The 23,594-nt window shown below is 42.9% G+C and overlaps 1 protein-coding gene across 5 annotated transcripts in view; it reads right to left on the bottom strand.

The window, feature by feature from the left end:
- Positions 1 to 23,594, bottom strand: part of SLC2A13 (solute carrier family 2 member 13) — a 350,803-nt gene that overhangs the window by 296,438 nt on the left and 30,771 nt on the right. The window contains exons 1-2 of one of the 5 annotated variants that reach the window (XM_075927401.1): positions 20,745 to 21,080; positions 18,059 to 19,009 (exon numbers count right to left, since the gene is read on the bottom strand). The exons of 3 other annotated variants lie outside the window; for them this stretch is intronic. The gene's annotated coding sequence lies outside the window, so the exon portion shown is untranslated. Of the gene's footprint in view, positions 1 to 18,058; positions 19,358 to 20,744; positions 21,081 to 23,594 lie in introns of those variants that run through there. One more of the 5 variants, XM_075927407.1, reaches the window with a different exon arrangement.

Here is a 23,594-nt window from a genome sequence, read left to right as displayed (position 1 = left end):
CTATCCACGATAACTCAAAGATCTCTTTCCTGATTTGTCATAGCCAAATTAGCCCCCATCATACTGTACATGTAGTTGGGGTTATTTTTCCCAATGTGCATTACTTTACACTTATCCACATTTGTCATCTGCAAACTTGCTGAGGGTGCAATCCATCCCATCATCCAGGTCATTAATAAAGATCTTGAACAAAACCGGTCCAAGAACCGATCCTTGGTGTACTCCACTAGAAACCAACCGCCAACCTGACATCGAGCTACTGATCACTACTTGTTGGGCCTGACAGTCTAGCCAGCTTTCTATCCATCTTACAGTCCATTTATACAGTCCATACGCCCTTAACTTGCTGGGAAGAATATTGTGGGAGACCGTATCAAAAGCTTTGCTAAAGTCAATGTATATCACATCCACTGACTTTCCCATATCCACAGAGCCAGTTACCTCATAATAGAAGCTAATCAGATTGGTCAGGCATGACTTGCCCTTTGTGAATTCATGTTGACTATTCCTGATCACTTTCCCCTTTACCAGGTGCCTCAAAATGGATTCCTTGGGGATCCCCTCCATGATTTTTCCAGGAACTGAGGTAAGGCTGACCAATCAGTAGTACCCTGGATTATCTTTCTTCCCTTTTTTAAAGATGGGCACTACATTTGCCTTTTTCCAATCATCCAGGATCTCTCCCGATCTCCATGAGTTTTCAAAGATAATGGCCAAAGGCTCAGCAATGACATTTGCCAACTTCCTCAGTATCCTCGGATGCATTAAATCAGGGCCCATGCATTTGTGTATGTTCAACTTTTCTAAATAGTTCCTAACCTGTTCTTTCCCCACCAAGGGTTGTCTACCTCCTTCCCCTACTGCATTGTCTAGTGCATTAGTCGGGGAATTGACTTTATCTGTGAAGACAGAGGCAAAGAAAGCATTGAGTACTTCAGCTTTTCCCACATCATCTGTCACTAGGTTACCTCCCTCATTCAATAATGGCCCCATACCCTCTCTGATCACCCTCTTATTGCTAACATGCCTGTAGAAACCTTTCTTGTTACCCTTCACATCTCTTCCTAGCTGCAAATGCAATCACGCTTTCGCCTTCCTGATAACTCCCCTGCATTCTCAAGCAATATATTTATACTCCTCCCTAGTCATCTGTCCAATTTTCCACTTCTTGTAAGCTTCCTTTTTGTGTTTAAGCCCACCAAGGATTTCCTCGGTAAGCCAATCTGGTCGCTTACCATATTGCTTTTCTTGCTGAGCATCTGGATGGTTTCTTCCTGAGCCTTCAGTAAGCCTTCTTTAAAATACTGACAGCTTTCCTGGACTCCTTCCCCCTTCATGTAAGCATCCCAGGGAATCCTGCCCATCAGTTCTCTGAGGGAGTTAAAGTCTGCTTTTCTGAAGTCCAGGGTGTGTATTTTGCTACTCCCCTTTCCTCCTTTGGTCAAGATCCTAAAATCTACCTAGTATGGCCATTCTTATTTTCTTTTACTCTGCATTTGAAGGAAAAACTGTTTAAATGGTGCCAGGGAAGAAAAAATTACAATTAAAAAAATCTACTTTTGGACATTAAGTTTATGTCTACACTGCAGGCTTCTTGTGCAAGAACTGTTTTGCGCAATAGTTCTTGCTCAAAAGGTCTTGCACAAGAGCGTGTCCACACTGCCATGTGTTTTTGCACAAGAGATGTTCTTTTGCGCAAGAGCCTCCATGGTAGTGTGGACACTCTCTTGAACAAGAAAGCTCTGATGGCCATTTTAGCCATAGGAGTTTCTTGCGCAAGAAACCCCTATTGCCCATCTATACTGCTTTCTTGCGCGGGCTTATTCCTCGTAGGGAAAAGAATAACTCTTGTGCAAGAAGCCCTCTGATCCGATGCCTTACTGTACTTTTACTTGTGCAAGAACGCACGTGCACTGTAGACACTCTGCATGTTTTTGCACAAGAACAGGTGTTCTTGCGCAAAAAGCCTGAAGTGTAGACGTAGCCTAATTGTTAAGTACATTTCAGTCAGAGACCCACTAGCTCCCCAGTTTCTCTCTCCCTTCACCCCACTCATAGTATTACCTCAATTTCAGGACAACTGCATTTTACAGATATATCCATACTAATGCATTAGTCACAATTTTCTATTATATGAAAACTAAGATGCAAAACAATTAATAAAGCTTATTAATATTCTAGAGCAAGGATTTTTTTTGTACTTTTACAGAAAACTGAAGTGGTATTAGCAATGACAGTGTCAGCATCTGAGAAGATTACAGTGTATCATTAGATGTGCTAATAGGGAAAATTTAAGGAAGCTGCACATTTGATCATTATTCAAATTAGTATATTCAACAACAAATTTATGCCTTGAAGCTTTAAGATTAAAATCCTCACCAATTCACCATTGATGTTGAGGCTGTGGGCAATATGAGGTAACAGCTTCAAATTACCACCTTAAATATTACACCAATTTTTTTAAAATGAAACCTCTACAATATGTTCTTTTTAGTCTGGTTTTGTGACATATTCACAGCATTTTGAAACTTCAGAAGAGTTTCTCAGGAAATGAACTGTATTCCAGAATACTGTCACTTAATGCATATATCAGAGTTGATTCCCCCTCTCCCTCGCCCCCATGGAAGACCATAAGTATGTGTTCCTACAAGAGATAAAGATTTAAAGAAATCGCTTCTACCAACCACTTCAATTAGTAGTAGCTCTTCTTTCATTGTCAAGTTATTTCCCATTCTTACAGGCCAGCACCATCATGTTTACCTGGAACCATTTCCAGGGACGGGGGGTTTGCTACTGTGAAGGCCGTAACAGTGAGGATGTACTGAATGAGTTTTTGCTCTTCCCCTGCCACTATAGATTAACTGATCATTGCTTAGAGACATAGTTTGTTAGTACTACTGCAGTTCTCCCCTTTCTTTTATGCCCCCCCAGCTCGATACACGATTTAAACATGTCTAAAAAGGCATTCTACAACTGGAAAATTGTCGTCCAAAAAGCTAAGAAATTACATGCTAACACCAAAGTTAAGTGCAAGTGAATGTCCTAATGACTTACGAATTGGGGGTATGATGTTCTGCAAATGCTGTGAACACACAATAGCTTGGACCTGAAAAGATGCCTCAATGATCAGCTAATGTCAAAAAACCATCTGTAGAATCATGCCAAATATGATGAGGATCACTCTCTCTCTACAGAGAACAAATGCAGACAGTATGAAATCACAGATGTCAGACAGGAGTTTGAAAATGTTGTTACAGTCTTTGCTGAGGCTGATAAAAAATGTTGAAAAAAAATAAAGAAGCTTCAACCTTTCTGAAAACACTGAAGGGTTGAGGAGGGAGTGACATTGCCTGAAAATGAAGTAGTACTTCAGCAAATTCACTTGCCATGTTTTTATCAGGAGCAGATGGTAGCAGTACTGGCCAAAATCCATGGGAAAAAGATTTAAGTGATGATTGACGAGACAGCCGCTATCCAAGACTGCAGTGTGCTAAATACACTAAGTGTTTTACTATAATGACAGAACCTTAAGACACTTTTTTATAAGGCGTGCATTGGCTTTTACAAAAACAGTATTTAGAGAAGACTAACCACTTTTATGATTTAAAGTACAGATAATTTTAGAAAACATGTTTAAGATGCTGTAACCCCTTAAAATAGCTTTATCCAAAAGAAAAAAAAAACACAACACACTGGGATTTTGAAGCCATTCTATTAAATGCTTATTAATACATTTTATCATGCCTTTCATAATTAACAGTTTCAGCGGGGTAGCCATGTTAGTCTGTATCTGAAAAAACTCAAAACAACTCGAGCACCTTAGAGACTAACAAAAAAATGTAGATGGCATCATGAACTTTCGTGGGCACAGCCCACTTCTTCAGATAAAGTGGGTTGTGCCCAAGAAAGCTCATGATTTGTTTTTTTTTAGTTTTTACATAATTAACATGTGCTGGGAAATGTAATTGCATATTGCAATACATCTGTGATATGTATGTGTAATTTAATATATAAAGGAGAATGTTTGTAAGTTTGTGCGCTAATAACTTAGACACTATAAGAGCTACTGCAACCAAACTTTCCATGGGATAACCTTTCATCCAGGAGAAGGTTTTAAGGTACTTTTGGACCCAATCAGGCCTGAGCTCAAGCTGTAAAAATCAAAAAGTAATCCATCTTAGGTCACGTGCCCGCTGCCTGAGGCCCCCGGCACCATCCGGCACTCGTCCCTTCCCACCCGTAAGGTTACATAGGCGACCCTCTTTCTCTTCCTCCCGCAGTGCCGGCATGCAGTGCCTCGACCCCCACGCGCACAACAGCTCAGGCACCTGCCCTGCTCCCCATGGCACCTGCAGCCATGAGCTGAGGCGCCCCTCCCGCATGTAACCTCCCCTCCACCTGGGGTCACACCCGCCCCTCCCCAGGGATGACGCAGACCTATATTTTAATCCCTATAGAAATCGGTGCAACTATTCCTCCATTCAAAAAAAAGATAATGGACTACTGTTTTTCTACATTTCGTTCCTCCAGTTTCCCGAGCAACGCCAAGTAACTCCAGCTAGTTTAACACTAAATGATAATATAGTTATTTTGAGCCTGGGTTTTTCTCCTTTATTGATTTTGTATCTTTAATGAAATCCTCCAGTAACAAAAAAGTAGAAAAATTTATGACAATAGAATTTTTTTCAGGTGTTGTAGATCAGTGCTATTTGACTGATGTCATATTCATGGAGATCTGTAACCACTCCCCTCACATTCTCAAAGGTTGTACTGGAGTCAATGAACAGGATCCAGCACAGCCTTAGTGATTTCTGAGTAACTGTAACTGATAAGGCAGCATATTGCATCAAAGCATATAGAGAAGCACTGAAATGTGTAATGCACAACAGAATACAGGTGACAAGTCTATGTCACATAATTCATTTGATAGAAGAGATGTGGAATCATTTTCGCTTTAGTGATGCAATAGCTATCTTCTTCAAAAAGCCAGCCAGAACAGAACAGAAAAGCAACCCATCTTTACTCTGTCTAAAGATTCTGTGCACACAGCAATGGTCCCCCCGAAGCAGTACACATGTAAGTGGGGTCTGAATAAACTCTTCGGACAGCTAGTTCAGGAGGTGGTTGCGAGGTAAGAGACTTCAGGAGCAAATTGTATTTACATGAACATACCTATTCTGCATAGGTATTCAGCAGACAGGAGTTGTGTAGCTCCAAGTTATCAGCTTTGGCCATGCTGGGTTACAAATCACTTTAGTACTGAATGCAGAGGTAGTGAAATGTTATCTTCTGGATGACTAAAGGGGAGCAGAACTGTGCTGAGCATGTTCCAATTATGGGGTTTCCCTCATAACTGCTAATTTAGGGGCTTGAATACCAGACCCTTGTGAAAATAAAAGGGATGGGGACAGGTGTTCCAGCCAGAAGATGTAGACTCTCCTTAAAAGTCCCAAGTCTGGTCCCTCCCCACGGGTCAAAGACAGAGCTAAACAGGCTTGATTAGGAGCCTTTTGTTATGTTAGGGTATGTCTACGCTAGCCACCCTAATTATAGCTCCTAATTCGAACTACCGTTACTCCTCATTAAAGGAGGAGTAACAATAGTTCGAATTAGGAGCTTTAATTTGAACTGCCTAGCCCATGCCACGTGTAGCCGCAGGCAGGTAGTTCGAACTACGGGGCATTTAAAAATGGCGGTGCCTGGGAACATGCAAATAAAGCCTGGAATATTTAAATCCCAGGCTTCATTTGTAAGTTCGAATGACTACATTAGCCACCCTAGTTCGAACTGGGGTGGCAGTGTAGACATACCCTTAAAGTGCTCAAATTAGAGCTGGAATCAGTGTCTCCCTCCAGTCTGCAAAAGAGCTGAAAATCACCAAGACTGATGTATAGAGGTTACAGCAGAGAGGCAGGAGGTAGTAGAAGGTGACTGACAACTGGTGAATGAGGAACCACAGCTGGCAAGGGACCACAGCTGGCAGGGCACCCAGTGGAGAGGAATAGTGGCTGGTGAGGTGGGAGCCATAGCAAAGTATTCAGATGGCAGAGGAAGCAAGGTGCCTTCTTCCCTGGGTGGGAAGTGAACTCTCAGAAATGTACCTCTGAACCCTGGATCCTCAATGAATAAGGACAACCACTGTGAGTGGGGTGTGGTGAGAGAGCAGAAAGGGGCACAGAAAATGAACTTTTGGTTGTACAACTAGAGAATGTAAAGCAGAAAGCACTGGCCAAAGCACTCCCAGGTGGGTACCCTGCTCAGAATTTGATGATTATGAATCCTGTTTGTGCATTTTCCCCTAATTCATGTTGGACGACTTCCCCTCCTTTCATTGAAAGTTTCTTTTACACTCAGATCGAGATGCCCAGGGGTGGTGTGTAGTTTTCCTAGCTTATTGGGTGGGGACGAAAGCTAGTTCAGTGTTGTATTTTTTAAAAGGAACAACAGATATTGAACCTGGCCCTGGTTGCTGCCGGCTCCCTCTGGCAGAAAAGTTGCACAAACGAAATGAAATATCTGGTTTCAGTCAGTAAAACATCATGCAGAGCATACTGGTCTCTACTGGGAGTTGTGGGTTTTTGTTTGTTTGTTTTTTTGAAAAACAGAAATTGTCTGAGTTATATATTGACCTGAGTGTGTGGCTGGTCCTTTGGGATCAGAAGACTCTTATTTGATGAGACTGGTTGTCATGAACCACTCGTCTCTAAATCCACTATTGTTGGTGGTGATAGAAGACTTGGGGAACTGCTTTTAAGATTTCCTGTAGCAATTGTAATGAGACAGAAGTTTACTTTTGTGGCTAGTTTGATATCTCTCATGGGAGAGAATAATCAACAGCATTTTGGGGTATATCTGCCCTATTTCTCAGCAGTTTGTCCTTAATTAGGTGTTCTCGTTTGTGACCCGCTAAGGCACAGTTACAAAGACATTCTACAAAGAGAAAAGAGTGTGCATGTAGATTTCTAGGGCAGCAAAGGAGCACATGATGCAGAACTTTTTGAAAGAGCAGGTAAGAGAACAAGAACAGCAAAAACACAGCCTTCATATTAGCAAACAAAGGACAGCCAGCAAATTTAATGTATGAAAACACATAGGTTCTGGAAAATTAATTTTATCTTCCCCATAAACTAAGGCCTCTGCACTACAGAGTTAAGTCAGTGTAAAACAACTAACATTCATCTAACTATGGAAGTGTACACATTGCAATACTTCTGCTCCTGCTTTAATTCGCTTGCTGCACTAACCTAATAAAAGCACCTAAGGTGACAATTAGAATAATTCAATGGCAGTGTAAACACTGCATTGATTATGTTGACTTAAATAGCCTCTAGAAAGTGTCCCACAATGCCCACCATGACCACTCTGGTCACAGTTTTGGACTCCGCAGCCCTACAGCCAAGTTAACAGGTATGCGCCTGACCTCTTTTAAAGCCCTGGGAAGTTTTGAAATTGCTTTTCCTGCTTGCTTTGTGTGCAGAGCTCACACAGCAACGGTCCAGCTGACCAGGCAGCAAATGCCTTCCTGCCTGAAGTACATAGAGACCTCCTGGGCCTCTGGGAAGAGGAGGCTGTGTAGTTACAGCTTCACTCCAGCCACTGAACTTAAACATCTACAGCCAGATCACTCAGGGAATAAAAGGAGAAAGGCTACAGGAACATGCAGCAGTGGCATGTAAAAATCAAAAAGCTAAGGCAGGCATCCAGAAGGCAAGGGAGGCAAATAATCTCTCTGGTACAAGCCTGGGCTCATCAGTTGACCTTCACGGCAGTTACGTGCAAGCCTCCGCTTCCCCCTCTGCTGCTGCCTCTGTATCAGAGGCAAGAGAGCAGGGAGGGGGAAGCAGGCAGGAGCCGGTCGGTTCTCATGGAAAACTGGTTTTTAAACTGGCTCCCAGGGAGCTGCCCCCCCCATGTATAAACTAGGATTGGCAGATGATTTAACCAAAAATACTGAACGCCTCCCTCCCCCCCCCCCCCCCCAACAAAAAACCACCGGGGAAAAAAATTCTGTTGAGGGAAAAAAAAAAGAGGGGGGGGGGGGGGGAGAGAGACCAAAGTTGTTGAGCCAAAAAATAAATAAATAAAAATTAAAAAATCAGCATGGCCCCTTTAAGAAGAGGCTTTTTGGCTAGTGGCCATTTTGTTTTTCTGTTCCAGCCACAAGACAAGCCCCTGTGGAACCAGATAAGGGGTGGAGTGGGGAGCATCCGGGAGAGGGGGGGGCTGGTGGAAGGGCGGGGGGCCTGGGAGGGGAGCCAGGGGCTGGGCCCAGTTGCTGAGTGTATCATAGGGTTGCCAGGTGTCCGGTATTTTCACCTTCTGGCAGGGAAAAAAAATCCGAAAATACTGGACATTTTAGGTGTCTGGTATTTTCTGAATTTTTTTTTTTACCGTACTGTCCAGGTCAATGCCAGACACCTGTCAACCCTACATAGACAATGAAAATTTCAGCCATTATGATTTTACAACAAAACCACACTTTATAACATCCCTATTGGAAAGAGACAATCAATGAGAGAATGCAGAAGGAGAGTGAGGACAGGAAAGATAGACAGCCACAGATAATGCTCTGTAGGCAGCAAACAAACATGCTGCAATCCCTAACTGAAATTCAGGTTAATACATTTGTGCTTGCCTCTTACTGTAGCCCACAGAACTGCATTCAAAGACCTGCTTACACTCCCTACACACATTCCATGTATCCTCCATGGCCACAGAAGTATCCCATGCACTCCTCCTCACAATGACATACAACCCAGCAATGACAACCTCATTGCATATGTGCTTGTGAATTCTCTGATCCTTCTTTTTAAAGATATTTTCCCTCTATGTATGAGCTTTACCTCAGAATTACATAGACACATTTGCATGGGTGTGAATTAAAAATCTATTTATGGAAAAGTAAATGAATTATTATTCTGCAGCAAACTGTGTCTGCTGCTAATATTCAGAGACAGTAGCAATAGGTGTGTTTACATTACTATGTATATGCTGCTATAGCATACATTACAAGTTTCATACCACGGTGCAAAAAAAACAAACAATGACAGGTTCAACACATTACTGTGGCTCATTGTTAAAATGCTCCTTTAAAGCCTCCCTGATCCAAATAGCTCCCCCTTGAGCCCGTTATATTGGCTGCTCAAAATCAGCAGATAGTTGATGTACCTCCACCCCAGGGAAAACTGCTACCCCTACGCTTCACAGATATCATGAAATACACAACAAGCAATCATGACCACAATCATGACTACAGAGATATTGTTCTCAGTGATGTCTAACCTCCTGAGGATACAGCGCTAGCAACCCTTCAAGCAGCACAGTCAACAGTCATTTCTGCACTGGCTGAGCCTACTGTTAAAGCACTCCTTGTTGCTGTCAAGGTGGCCAATGTACTCATTCACAAACCATGGGACCAAGATGTAGACTGAATCTCAATCCCAGGATAACTTTTCGCGTTTCTGCATCCCCAATGGTAATCTTCTCATCGGGAAAGGAAGTCCCTGTTTACAGTTTTCTGTACAGGCCTGCTTTCCTAAAGATCCATGGATCATGACCAGCCCATGTGGATGTCAGTAAAAATTCTGGTGACCCACCAGTGCTTCCAATACTAGAAAAGTAGCTGTCTCTCTTGAAGTACTCTATTCACAAGGTATTCTGGGGCCAAAATAGCGATGTGTGCACCACCACAATTAGAAAGCCCCGTTACTGCAAAACCATTTGCCATTTCACCTAAATTGACCAGTGTTGCAGCTCTTCATAGCAGAATGCAATGGCTCGCACTCCCATGGTGTATTTGCCAAGTCCAAACTGATTTGCAACTGATTGGTAGTAGTCTGGCACTGCTAACTTACCCTTAGCAATTGCCACTTGCTTCTCCACTATTAGTCCAGCACTCATTTTGGTGTCCCCAATCCTCTGGTACAGGGACATCTCACACAATTTCAGGACAGTGGTTTTGCACGTCTAAAAGTTCTGCTGCCATTGCTCATTATCCCATGCCTCCATACTGGTGCAATCCCAACACTCAGTGCTTGTTTCTTGCACCCAGAATCAAATGTCCACCATGTGCAGCTACTCCATAAATGCCAACTGCAATCTTGAATTGTTTCTTTCCATGGCACTCGACAAGGCAGGTACCAAGGCACTGTAATCAGACCCACAGCTCATTAAATTCTGCAGGATCAGGCACCAGAGAGCAGTGCAGGATCCATGTTTTGTGACAGAGATGGCAGGCACACAGATCACAGAGGCTGTTGAAAAGCAGGCAAGGCATACTAGGAAGCCAATGGTCTATTTTCTGTGGTACATACAGTACAACTTTGCGAGAGAGATTTTTACAGACTTGGTTGTTTGCACATAGTAAGTGCTAGAAGTCTCTGAACAAAGCACTAGCAAAGTAGTGTAAGAAAGAGTTTTATATGGATCTCAGGTCACTTGAAGGGACTTACAAGCTAACATCATTATCTCAAACTATAGCACCTCAAAAGCAAAGGTGCTGTGGCTTTAACAACGTATTTCCTCTGCCGACAGACAGAGAAACTTTTAAAACACTCAAACCAATTGGTAACATGCATTTACGAGCACGACAAAAAATAAGGTATTAGAGTGCCTATTTGATCTACAAGATAATGATTCAATGGAGTCATGAATAATTTTATGGTTCAGTTCAAGATGAAGAAACTTGAAATTGACGTGCTTTGATCCCATCGACAGGTGTAGTTAGAATGAAAAGTTACTACGTGAGGTTGGCAGAAACAAAACATTAGCACTGAAGGCACTCAGAATATGCTTTTTAAAGGAGGAGATTCATATTCAGGCAACTTGCTCAAATATATGAAATTCATGCATCAAATGGAGGTTGAATCTGCACCCAAAAGTTTGGAAGTTTAAGCTAGGCTAGCTGACAGCAGGTGTTGTCCCCCACACAAACTCCCGACTACCCCCCTCAACAGACCCTCTTCCACAGATGAGGATAAAAGAAAAATAAAGTACCATGCTATCCAATCCCAGGGCCTTAAGAAATATGCCAAATTCATGCTGCCCATCACTCCAGGAGAGAAGACAGAGATAAGCAGCCCTCACATGCTGCTCTTTGCTACTACTGCAGGTCACAAGACACTGCAACGGAGTTAAAACTCCATATATTCTTATACATAATTGTGAGAGGAGGGACATAACGAACACCCAGAGGTGGGGGGGGAGGAACCCTCGTGATTGGCCCAGAAAACACACACAAAGAGTTATCACTTCTTTGGAGGAAGAGAGTCACATGGCTTCTGCTAACACTTTCCTGAGGCCATTCAGTAGGCTCATCCCAACAAAGAGGCGATACTCTATGTAACAACAACTAGTTTGCCACAGAATCAATCTGGCTCAACATACACCACACAAAGCTGCCTAGGAATACTTGCAGAATAGAAATTTCATGCCAAATTAACTTTCACAGAACACTACACGCTCACTTGCAGAAGCTTAACGTACGTAACGAGTATGGAGTATTTTGCCCAGAACTATTTAACTGAAAGTCTTAAACAAATCCCATAGAAACCTGATAAGTTTCAACACACGCAAAAATCTGGTTTGTTGAACAAAGCTAACCAACAAAAAGAATCAGCTAACAAGTTAGCCAAAAAAAAAATCACACAAGGGAAAACAGATGGTTAAATTCCCGGTTGTCGATAATAGTATTTCCAAAGATGATAGGCTGAGTTCTAGATTGTTATTCTGGCACTCCGGCTTCCATAGCAAACAAACTATATTTTTATTGTGTAGTCTTGCCAGAACACTGACAGCTCTCATTCTGTTTTGTCTCTGATAACCTATATTATTTAACAACTAATTGAATGTGCTCTATCCAGGATGCTTTTAGAAACATTATTTTTAGCACAATATTTTCCAAACTTCTCACTAACGATATTAATGCAATTCATCATGATCAAGGGATGGCTCATGCTGAAGTTTTCCAGAAAGAACTCGTTTTGATTATATTTACATTAAAGATGGTCAAGTACTCAGAAATGTATTCAATGCATTTTACAAACTGCACTTTACTCTAATTTATGTAACAATTCTCCCAAGGATTTAAAAATTAAGATACTTGCGTCTCCTTAGGAGACTTAGGGTGTGTCTACTCTACACTGTAATTAAAAACCCATGGCTGGCCCCTGCCAGCTGACAGGATCAAGGGAATTAGGCTGTGGGGCTGTTTAATTGAATTGTAGAATTGCAGGGTGTGTGTCTAGACTATAGAGTTTTGTCGACAAAAGTGGACTTTTGTCAACAAAACTATACCTGCGTCTACACTACCGCTGAGTTCTGTCGACATAAGGTCGACAGAACTCAGCAGTTTTGTCGACGCTGGTAAACCTCATTTTACGAGGCATAACACCTTCTGTCGACAGAGTTCTGTTGACAGAAGGTGTTATTGCATGTAGGGTTGTGTCTAGACTACAGGGTTTTGTCGACAAAGCAGCTTGCTTTGTCGACAGAACTGGCTGTAGTCTAGACGCTCTTTGTCGACAGAAGCTTTGTCGACAGTATCTGTCGACAAAACTTCTGTCGACAAAACCCTGTAGTGTAGACGTACCCAGGGTGTAAGACCCTCTGAGTTGGGAAGTCCCAGAGCTCAACTTGCAGCCTGAGCCCAGAAGTAACTAGCTGGAGTTACCCGGCGCTGCTCGGTCTCGGTCCCACTCCCCAGCGGCCAACTCACTTCCCCCCCCCTCCACTCCCTGCTAGCCCTGCTTCCTGCCAGCCAGTTCTCGTCCTCCCAATCTCCCAAAGCCAACCCTGCTCTCGCCAGCCGCCCCCCCCCATTCCCCCAGGCCACCACTCCCCCCGACCAGCCCTGCTTCCCACCAGCCGCCCCTCTCCCGATCTCCTCAGGCCAGCCCCACTGCCCCAACCCCTCCCCCCCCAACCAGCCCTGCTTCCCGCCCCCCCCCCTTCCTCCCGGCCAGCCTCCCTCCCCCCTCCCCCTCCATCAAGTGTGGCCTTTTTTTTCCTTTTTTTTTTTTAGACTACCTGGTAACCATAGCAGTGGGGGGCAGGGCAGATAACCCCCGCAACGCCAGCAAGCAGCGCCCTTCTCCCCGCGGCTGTGGGGCCCTGCACGACCAGGCTCGGCCCGCCCTGGGCGGCCCCGAGCTGTGCGCCAGCAGCGGTAGCCGGTCTGAGCCGGGCCGGGCACAGCACGTGCGTCCTGCCGCCACCAGCTCCGCACGCGCACCCCCCCCAAACACCGGGTGGGGGTGGGGCCACGCACGTGCCCTCCCACAACCTGGGGGGTGCAATTAACCTGTCTGCCCAGGGCACCGGAATGGCTAGGTCCGGCCCTGGAACCAGACATGGGTGTCTAATGGCAGTGTACACATACTCAATTAGCTAAATTGCCTCCCCAAAGATATAACCTGGAGATTAGGGTGCTTACCTACAACCAAAGTAAAAAAATAAATTCTAACCTTTTAAAAATTATGTTTTCAGAGATTACACATGTGGATTATTATAAAATTGATTGATCTTACTCCTGCATCATTCTTCATGACTCTATGTCTTTTAGAATAAACGTGATTTGACAAATAAATTCCCAAGTTGTTTGCTAAATTGGGTGTTAGAAAAAAAGTTTAGCTTAGCTAACCCTTATGACTTGTTTAATAAATGAACTATGTTTAGAATCTATCACCCAAGAATACAGTACAGAAAGCTGCAGTAAGCGGTATCTAGCGTTGCCAGTTGCCACTCAGTGTCATTTTTTATTTTATATTACATAATACATGCCCTTATTTTGGAATATCATGGTCACAAACAATAATGGTGTCTGTAAACTCCGGTCATCTGAAGAAGGGGGCTGTGCCCACGAAAGCTCATGATACCGTCTACATGCTTTGTTAGTCTATAAAGTGCTACCAGACTATTTGATGTTTTTTAAGTTAATAATGGTAATGTCATTAGTCTATTTTCCTTCAGTATAACTCAGCTTTCCTAAAGGAACCCCTTCCTATGCTTGTTTTCAATGGGACTTACTCCACAATTAAGTGCGTTCTAAGCACACTCCATCTTAGCTTATGTATTAACTTGGAAACAGATCTGCATCAAAATGAGTGGGGAAAAAGGGGAGCTAGTTATAGAAGTTTTAAGGATACCATACAGCTAACACAGGCTGCCCCATGCATAGATTTAGCTCAGACACGGACCCTCTGAACAGAGGGAGGTGGGTTGGGTTCTGGAGTGGACTAGGGCATTCACCTGGGGAGCACAGGGTTGGAGTCCCACTCACCCTAGGAACATCCAGATACCAACACACACTGCCCTAGGCACAGGAAAAGGGATGCCCTATTACCACAGAGATGGAGCTGGCTGGTGCTTTAGGAAGGCAGGATACACTATATGGGAAGATCAAAGTAAGATACATTGCTTGAGTCAATGCATCTTACATCATATTTCCACACCCTGCACATAATGGAAGGCTGCCAGGAGCAAATGCTCCTGGCAACTTCTTTTATTCTTCATTAGGAACAGGCGCCAACAGTACTGGCACCTATGGGGCACCTTTTGAGTTTCATCTATGTGGCAAAGTTCTAGCCATACCCCATGGGTCTCGTGTTACTGGCACATAATATTAGCCTCAGATACTCGCTGTTGTCCTATACACAACCTCTTTCTTTTTATAGGAGGCAGGGTCCACAGCTTAGTGAAACACACTAATCACAGGCTAGTCCATGGTTTGGGGGTGAAAACCCCTTGATAGTCCTGGTCTTCCTTCTTGAGGCATGCTCTGTGTTAGTCTGGGAGAAGGTTTGGGGGGGGACCAAGGCCCACCAACTACTCTGGGTTCCGGCCCGGGGATCCTAAGGTAGCAGCAGCAGTCAAGATTGTTTTTCCTTCTGACTCGGCATTTTCTTCCCCTTGGCCACTTCCCCCAAACAACACCTCCAAAATGTCTCCCTCTGTTACCTGTTAACCAGTTCTCAGCTCCCACACAGCTTCTTCTTGTTCCTCCCTTTTCTCCTTCTGGTCTCTCTTTGTTCCCTTCCCCTTGCCCCGCTCCCTTTACTAGGGGAGCCCTTTAAAGCAACTCCACTGGCTATAACTGGCTGCAGGTGTTGAGTGACTTGCCTGAGGGACCGATCTAGTTAATTAATCCCAGGTGTTTTCCTGCCTTCATTTTATTACAGCAGGCTCTAGTAGTTTACTATGGAAAGAGAAAGCCACCTATCCAGTGCCTGGTATACCTGCCTTCCACCAGAGTATGACAGGCTTCTGGCTTAGGTCTGTCACATCTAACAGCGCTATACTACACCCGCTAAATCAAATCCTGGAAGATCGACCGCAGCAGCACTGGTCTTCCTTGTAATGGAGAGGTGCCCTTAGTGTTTTGAAGACTTGTCTCCTAGTATTCCTAAAATTTAATTTTAAGAAAAAAAATTTCTCAGGAGACTGCTGTAGTTGCAAATGTGAAACATTTAGGTAACACTTAAGATTTAGATTAATAAAATATAAGTGCTATTGTGTTTGTGTGTACAATTTAGGTCTTACCATTTCTAATATACTGCTGCTGTATCTGCAGTTTGACACAGGTAATGAGTATTATGTAGTATTTCTTAAATCAATAAAAATCAAGTTATCTAAAAAAAAGTCATGCAAAATATACCCTCTTAAATGTTGTAAAATTCTGTATTGACCTGTAAATTAACATATTTTAGTTATCAGATTGGCACCATTGTTTGAAGAAATATATGAAGCAGTATCAGTGGGAAACTTGATTTAAATCAATAATTTTTTGGGGGGGAGTATGATTTAAATCAATGCTTTAAACAGCCTTGCTTTAAATTAATGCAACTTGCTGAGAGATAGATACGAAGCCAACATTTTAAAACTATACTGGAAGGATCAGGAGAGATAAGGCCAGGATATTGGTATGCTGGATGGTGTTTACTAACAGTCATAAACCAGAGTGACGTAATGATGTCACACGGTCATCCCACAGGAAACATTTTTTTTAATATATAGAGAGATATACTATTTTGAAAAAAAAATAAAGTTAATTTATAATTACATGTATGGGTAAAAATAATAAGATCAGAACTTCAGAATATAGAACCACAGAACTGGAAGAGACCTCAAGAAGTCATCAAGTCCAGCCCCTTGCCCAAGGCAGGACCAATCCCAACTAAATCAACCCAGTCAGGACTTGTCAAGCAGAGACTTAAACATTTCTAGGGATGGAGATTCCACCACCTCCCTAAGTAACCCATTCCAGTGCTTCACCACCCTCCTAGTGAAATAGTTTTTCCTAATACCCAACCTACACCTTCCCCACTGTAACTTGAGACCATTGCTCCTTGTTCTGCCATCCGTCACTACTGTGAACAGCCTTTCTCCATCGTCTTTTGAACGTCCCTTGAGGAAGTTGAAGGCTGCTATCAAATCTCCCCTCACTCTTCTCTTCTGCAGACTAAACAAACCCAAATCCGTCAGTCTCTCCTCATAGGTCATGCGTTCCACCCCCTAATCATTTTGGGCACCCTCTGCTTGACCCTCTCCAATGCCTCTACATCCTTTCTATAGTGGAAAGCCCAGAACTGGACACAATACTCCAGATGTGGCCACATCAGAGCCAACTAAAGGGGAATAATCACTTCTCTGGATCTGCTGGCAATGCTCCTCCTAATGCGACCTAATATGCCATTAGGGCACACTGTTGACTCATATCCGGCTTCTCATCTACTGTAATCCTCAGGTCCTTTTCTGATGAACTGCTACTTAGCCATTCGGTCCCCAGCCTGTAACTATGTTTGGGATTCTTCCGTCCCAAGTGCAAGATTCTGCATTTGTCCTAGCTGAACCCCATCAGATTTCTTTTGGCCCAATCCTCTAATCTGTCCAAGTCACTCTGGACCCTATCCCTGACCTCCAGCATATTTACCGCTCCTACTAGCTTAATGTCATCTGCAAACTTGCTGAGGGTACAATCCATCCCCTCCATCCAGGTCATTAATAAAGATCTTGAACAAAACCGGTCCACAAACTGATCCTTGGTGTACTCCACTAGAAACCAACCGCCAACCTGACATCGAGCCGTTTATCATTACCCGTTGTGCCCGACAGTCTAGCCAGCTTTCTATCCATCTTACAGTCCATTTATCCAATCCATACTCCCTTAACTTGCTGGGAAGAATATTGTGGGAGACCATATCAAACGCTTTGCTAAAGTCAAGGTATAACACATTCACTGAACTTCCCATATCCACAGAGCCAGTTACCTCATCATAGAAGCTAATCAGATTGGTCAGGCATGACTTGCCCTTTGTGAATTCATGTTGACTATTAATGATCACTTTCCCCTTTTCCAGGTGTCTCAAAATGGATTCCTTGGGGATCCCCTCTATGATTTTTCCAGGGACTGAGGTAAGGCTGACCAATCTGTAGTTCCATGGATTGTCTTTCTTCCCTTTTTTAAAGATGGGCACTACATTTGCCTTTTTCCAATCATCCAGGAACTCTCTGATCTCCATGAGTTTTCAAAGATAATGGCCAAAGGCTCTGCAATGACATTTACCAACTCCCTCAGCACCCTCGGATGCATTAAATCAGGGCCCATGCATTTGTGTATGTTTAGCTTTTCTAAATAGTTCCTAACCTGTTCTTTCCCCACCAAGGGCTGTCTACCTCCTTCCCATATTGTGTTGCCTAGTGCATTTGTCTGGAAGCTGACCTTGTCCGTGAAGACAGAGGCAAAGAAAGCATTGAGTACTTCAGCTTTTTTCCCACATCATCTGTCACTAGTTTACCTCCCTCATCCAGTAAGGACCCCACATATCTCCGATCACCCTCTTATTGCTAACATGCCTGTAGAAACTTTTCTTATTACCCTTCACCTCTCTTGCCAGCTGCAATTCAAATCACACTTTTGCCTTCCTGATAACTCCCCTGCATTCTCGAGAAATATATGTGTACTCCTCCCTAGTCCTCAATCCAACTTTCCACTTCTTGTAAGCTTCCTTTTTGTGTGTAAGTTCTCCATGGATGGCCCTGGTAAACCAGTCTGGTCACCTACCATATTTGCTTTTCTTGCTGCGAATCAGGATGGTTTCTTCCTGTGCCTTTCATAAGGCTTCTTTAAAATACTGCCAGTTCTCCTGGACTCCTTTCCCCTTCATGTAATATCAGTTCACTATTTATAAAACACAGAAAATGCCTTATATTCTGGGCCACAGTATTCAAATATTAAGCATTGAAAATTTGCTGGGCTAAGTCAGCTACAAGAATACCTCTCCTGTCTCCCACAAATGGAACAACAAGGAAAGATATAAGTAAACATGTAATTAAAGACACAACATAAGAACTAACACTAGACTGAGATCATATTAGTTTATGAGTTTCACTCCAGTTATACAGTACCTTTTTAGTTAGTGTTGCTTTCTGATACTTGTGCTGCAATTTTCTTTGGGGGAGGGAGATACACACAGAGCAGGACCTTAGAATCATAGAACACTAGAACTAGAAGGGACCTTGAGAGGTCATTGAGTCCAATCCCCTGCCCTCATGGCAAACCCCAGTACCATCTAGACAATGCCTGATAGATGTCTATCTAACCTGCTCTTAAATATCTATCTCCAGAGATGGAGATTCCGCAGCCTCCCTAGGCCATTTATTCTAGTGTTTAACCACCCTGACAATTAAAAAGTTTTTCCTAATGTTGAACCTAAACCTCCCTTGCTGCAGTTTAAACCCATTGCTTCTTGTCCTATCCTCAGAGGCCAAGGAGAACAATTTTTCTCCCTCCTCCTTGTAACACCCTTTTAGATACCTGAAAACCGCTCTTGTGTCCCCTCTCAATCTTCTCCTTTCCAAACTAAACAAGCCAAATTCTTTCATTCTTCCATCGTAGGTCTTGTTCTCTAGATCTTTAATCATTCTTGTTGCTCTTCTCTGGACCTTCTCCAGTTTCTCCACGTCTTCCTTGAAATGTGGTGCCCAGAACTCAACACAATACTCCAACTTAGGCCTAATCAGCACAGAGTAAAGCGGAAGAATTACTTCTTATATCTCTTGCTTACAACACTCCTGTTAATGCATCCCAGAATCATATTTGCTTTTTTTGCAACAGCATCACACTGTTGACTCATATTTAGCTTGTATTCCACTATGACCCTCTAGATCCCTTCCTGCAGTACTCCTTCCTAGACTGTCACTTCCCATTCTGTATGTGTAAAACTGATTTTTCTTTCCTAAGTGGAGAACTTTGCATTTGTCCTTATTAAATTTCATGCTACAGGCAGTCCCCGGGTTACGTACAAGATAGGAACTGTAGGTTTGTTCTTAAGTTGAATTTGTATGCAAGTCGGAACTGGTACATATTGTACCCCAGGTGTCCCCAATTCAGCTGCTGCTGAAACTGACCAGCAGCTGACTACAGGAAGCCCGAGACAGAGCTGCTTTGCCCCGGGCTTCCTGGAATCAGCCGCTAATCAGTTTCAGCAGCAGCTGACTTGGGGACACCTGGGGCAGAGCAGCTGGGGTGCTGCCGGGTTGGTCCAGTAGCGCCGAGGAGCGGCGCTGCGGGACCAACCCAGCAGCACCCCAGCTGCTCTGCCCCAGGCGTCTCCAAGAGCAGCTGGGGTGCTGCCGGGTTGGTCCCGCCGCGCCAAGTTGGATCCACGTAACTCGGGGACTGCCTGTATTTACCTTAGAGCATTTCTCCAGATCATTCTGAATTATGACCCTATTGTCCAAAGTAGTTGCAACCCCTCCCAGCTTTGTATCATCTGCAAACCTAATAAGTGTATTTTCTATGCCACTATCTAAATAGTTGATTAAAATATTGAACAGAACCGGTACCAAAACAGAGCCCTGCAGAACCCCCCTTATGTCTTTCCAGCAGGATTGTGAACTGTTAATAACTACTCTCTGAGAACAAATGCCAATTATGCACCCATCTTACAGTAGCCCCATCTAAGTTGTATTTGCCTAGTTCATTGATAAGATGATGGAAGACCGTATCAAATGCCTTACTAAAGTCTAGCTATACCACGTCCACCACTTCTCCCTTATCCACAAGACTCGTTATCCTATCAAAGAAAGCCATTTTGGTTTGAGATTATTTGTTCTTTACAAATCCATGCTGACTGTTAACTATCACCTTATTATCTTCCAGGTGTTTGCAGATGAATTCCTTAATTACTTGCTCCATTATCTTTCCTGACACAGAAGTTAAACTGACTGGTCTGTAGTTTCCTGGGTTGTTCTTATTTCCCTTTTATAGATGGGCACTATATTTGCCCTTTTTGCAGTCTGCTGGAATCTCTCCTGTCTTCCATGATTTTTCAAAGATGACAGCTAAAGGCTCAAATACCTCCTTTATCAGTTCCTTGAATATTCTAGGATGCATTTCATCAGGCCCTAGTGACTTACAGACATCTAGATGTGTAGATCCATATCAGAGACTAATTTCACTACAGTAAGAAGAATTACAATACTTAATGTTAATCACAATATGTTATGCTTATTTTTAAATTAAAACCTAGAAGTTGGACCACAATTTACCCTGACAGCCTCCTTTTAGTGATTAGTGTGTTTTGATTCTTAAAGTAAAAAGCTTTCCTTCATTTTATCTATGCTTCTTTCTAGGAAGAGGATAGCTATTAAAATGATTTATAAGTATGTTTTTAAATGTCTGCATAAAAATAGAATACAGTAATGTTTCAGAGAGTACTATTATGAGAGTAATAACCCACCCGTACCTGGATCAGTTGTCATTGCCAATGATGGAATCCTTTTTCTTGCTAGACAGATAACCAGTCTGACTCACAGGATTAGCTTTTAAAATAAATCATAAACTATATAAAGATATTTGTAGGCTCTTGATATTTTGGATGCATATGATGAACACACAAAGGATGAATTTGTTACTCTACAAAGAAGAAAGTTTGAAATTTTAAAGGCACATGTAAATATTCTGTAACATCCCTAGTAATTTTGTGCTTGTCATGTGTAACAGACTAATTTAGGTCTTGCATATCTGAATATGACATACCTATTTATACAAGAGACAAAAATCTGATTTAAAACATAAGTACCAAATTGAGGTTTATAAATATTACTTTGTAAAAGGAAATCACAAGCCTTCACTTTCTAATAGCTAAATAATTGAGTTAGCTACAAAACACATTTCAACGCCACACATTTTATTAAGAAAGATTTCTGAATTGTTTTACTCAGTTAATACTCAGTTTCTTATTATGCAGATGTTTCATATTTGTATCTGGCATACCACATTCAAAAAAAGAGAAAAAACAATTTATGCAGAGGTTCACCACAGTACAACTTTATTTTTGTATGATGATAATGGCGATCACTTATTGCCGAGTATGATCATCTTCCATAGGAGTTGTAGACCCTCAAGTGGCTGATAAGGCCAATCCTTGAACCACAATTTCGATTACAATGAGCACAGATGTTTCCAGGTACAGTAGGAGGCTGCTGACCATGGTTAGAAACCAGTCTCCCCTTCCTCCTGCACCTCTCCTCCTCCTCAGCGGGCAAGTTCAAAATGCAGGAGACCATTGTGTAGGTCTTCTCTCCGTTTTGAGCGATCCTGGGTAAGTGTCTCCCAAGTGTCAATGTCGCACTTTAAGTTATCCTTTAGTATGTCCTTATTAGAGATACTAAGTAGTGGTTAATAAGCTAATTGAGTAGTCAGTGGAATTTCCATCAACTACTCAATTAGTTCATAAGGGGATTAAGCTCCCAGACGTGGCAGGAGCTAGGATTGAGCAATCCCAGCTCACACTGGGGCTCCAGGACTGCTGCAGCTCTGCCTTTTAAAATGCAGTGAAAGCCACCAGGCTCTTACTACATTTAAAGAGAAGAGATGCAGTGGGGGACCTAGTGTGAGATGGGACTGCTCAGTCCTGACTCGTGCCGGGACCCCCGCTGCAGCTCTGTCTCCCTGTGGCGATGGTGATTGGGGGGGTGAAGAAGCGGCTTTTAAGCCAGCTCCCCCAAGCACCGGCTTTTGCTTCCTGCCCCCCCAGTGGCAGCAAGCGAGTAGTCGAGTAGTGACTCAAGTACCCACTATGCCTAGGTATACTTCTTTTAGCTGAGAAAACAGGACTTATTTTGGGAGGCGAGGGTCTGACAGTCCAGAGAAGTTACTGACGGATGAACGTTGTCTCAATATTGGTGGTCTTTGCCTCTTCCAGAACATTGATGTTAAGTGTACCTGTCTTCCCATTTGATCGTCAAGATCTTGTGAAGACAGCATTAGTGATACTTCAAGGACTTTCAAGTCATGTCTGTAGGTTGTCCAGGTTTCAGGCCCATACAATAGTGTTGGGAGAATGATGGCTTGATAGACAAGATGTTTGGTGTCTGTTTGTACGTTGTGATCTTCAAAAACCCTGTTCCATAAACGAGCAAAGGCTGCACTGGAACAGCTTGGACAATGTTGGATTTCTACATCAATATCTGCTTTGGATGAAAGATAACTTTGAAGGTAGAAAAAATAATCAATCTTCTCCAGTGCCTCTCCACTGATTTTAATAGGCGTATGGTACCTCATTTGGAGAGGGCTGATGGAGCATTTTGGTCTTTTTGATGTTGAGGGTCAGACCAAGACTTGCGTAAACATTAGCACACACATTCAGGATAGTGTGAAAATCTCTCTCAGATCTTCAGCATGTCATCAGCATACTGAAGTTCCACAAGAGACGTGGTGGAAATCTTACTTATAGCTTTCAGCCCGCTAAGCCTAAACAGCTTTCCATCCATTCTGTAGAGGATTACACCACCAGCTGGAGCTACCCCGCAATTAGGTAGAAAATGATGGCAATAAAGACTACGAACAAGTTTGGTGAGAACATACATCCCTGTCTGACACCTGTTTGTACTTTTAAAGGTTCACTCTGGGAGTCAGTGCTGCTCAGAACAGTAACTTTCATGCTGTCATGAATCAACTTTAAGACACTGATGTATTAATCAGGACATCCAGTCTTCGAAAGTACTGTCTACAGGGCATCGCAATTCACTGAGTCAAAGGCTTTAGTTAGATCAATAAAAGCAATGTACAGTGGTCAGTTTTGCTCCTGACATTTTTCTTGCGGCTGGCATGTGATGATCATATTCACAGTTCCATGACATGGTTGGAAGCCATTCTGACACTCTGGGAAAATGTCTAGCTACATAAATGAATTCCAACAGTGTGGTATCTGAGCACCTTTCAGGTACCTGAAAAGCAAAAATTGTCTCTCGTCTTGTAGGAGAAGTAAAAGTTTGATTAAGTTCTAAGGTTCATTGTACAAGGGAAAGAGGGTGAGGAGGTACTGTGTATGTGGTACTCTGAGGTAAAGCTAAGTGGAAATAGGGAGGCTCCTGTAGTTCTGAAAGTACTGTTTCTTTTCCTTTGTGAAAGTGAGTTCCTTCATCTAGATCCAACTATTACAAAAGTTTTCTCATACTCACTAGCCTCTTCCTATCAGAGGTCAGTTTCATGGTTCCAGGGGAATACAGCTGTTAGAAGAGACCATGGCTACAAAAGGCACAGATCACCTCTAAGATAGCTAGTAGCAATCCCCATACAGGGTTTTCACAAT

This window comes from Pelodiscus sinensis, chromosome 1, assembly GCF_049634645.1.
Source record: "Pelodiscus sinensis isolate JC-2024 chromosome 1, ASM4963464v1, whole genome shotgun sequence".
Classification (NCBI taxonomy): Eukaryota; Metazoa; Chordata; order Testudines; family Trionychidae; genus Pelodiscus; species Pelodiscus sinensis.
The sequence above is the reverse complement of the archived record's forward strand: the minus strand, read 5'-3'. Positions and strand labels throughout refer to the sequence as shown.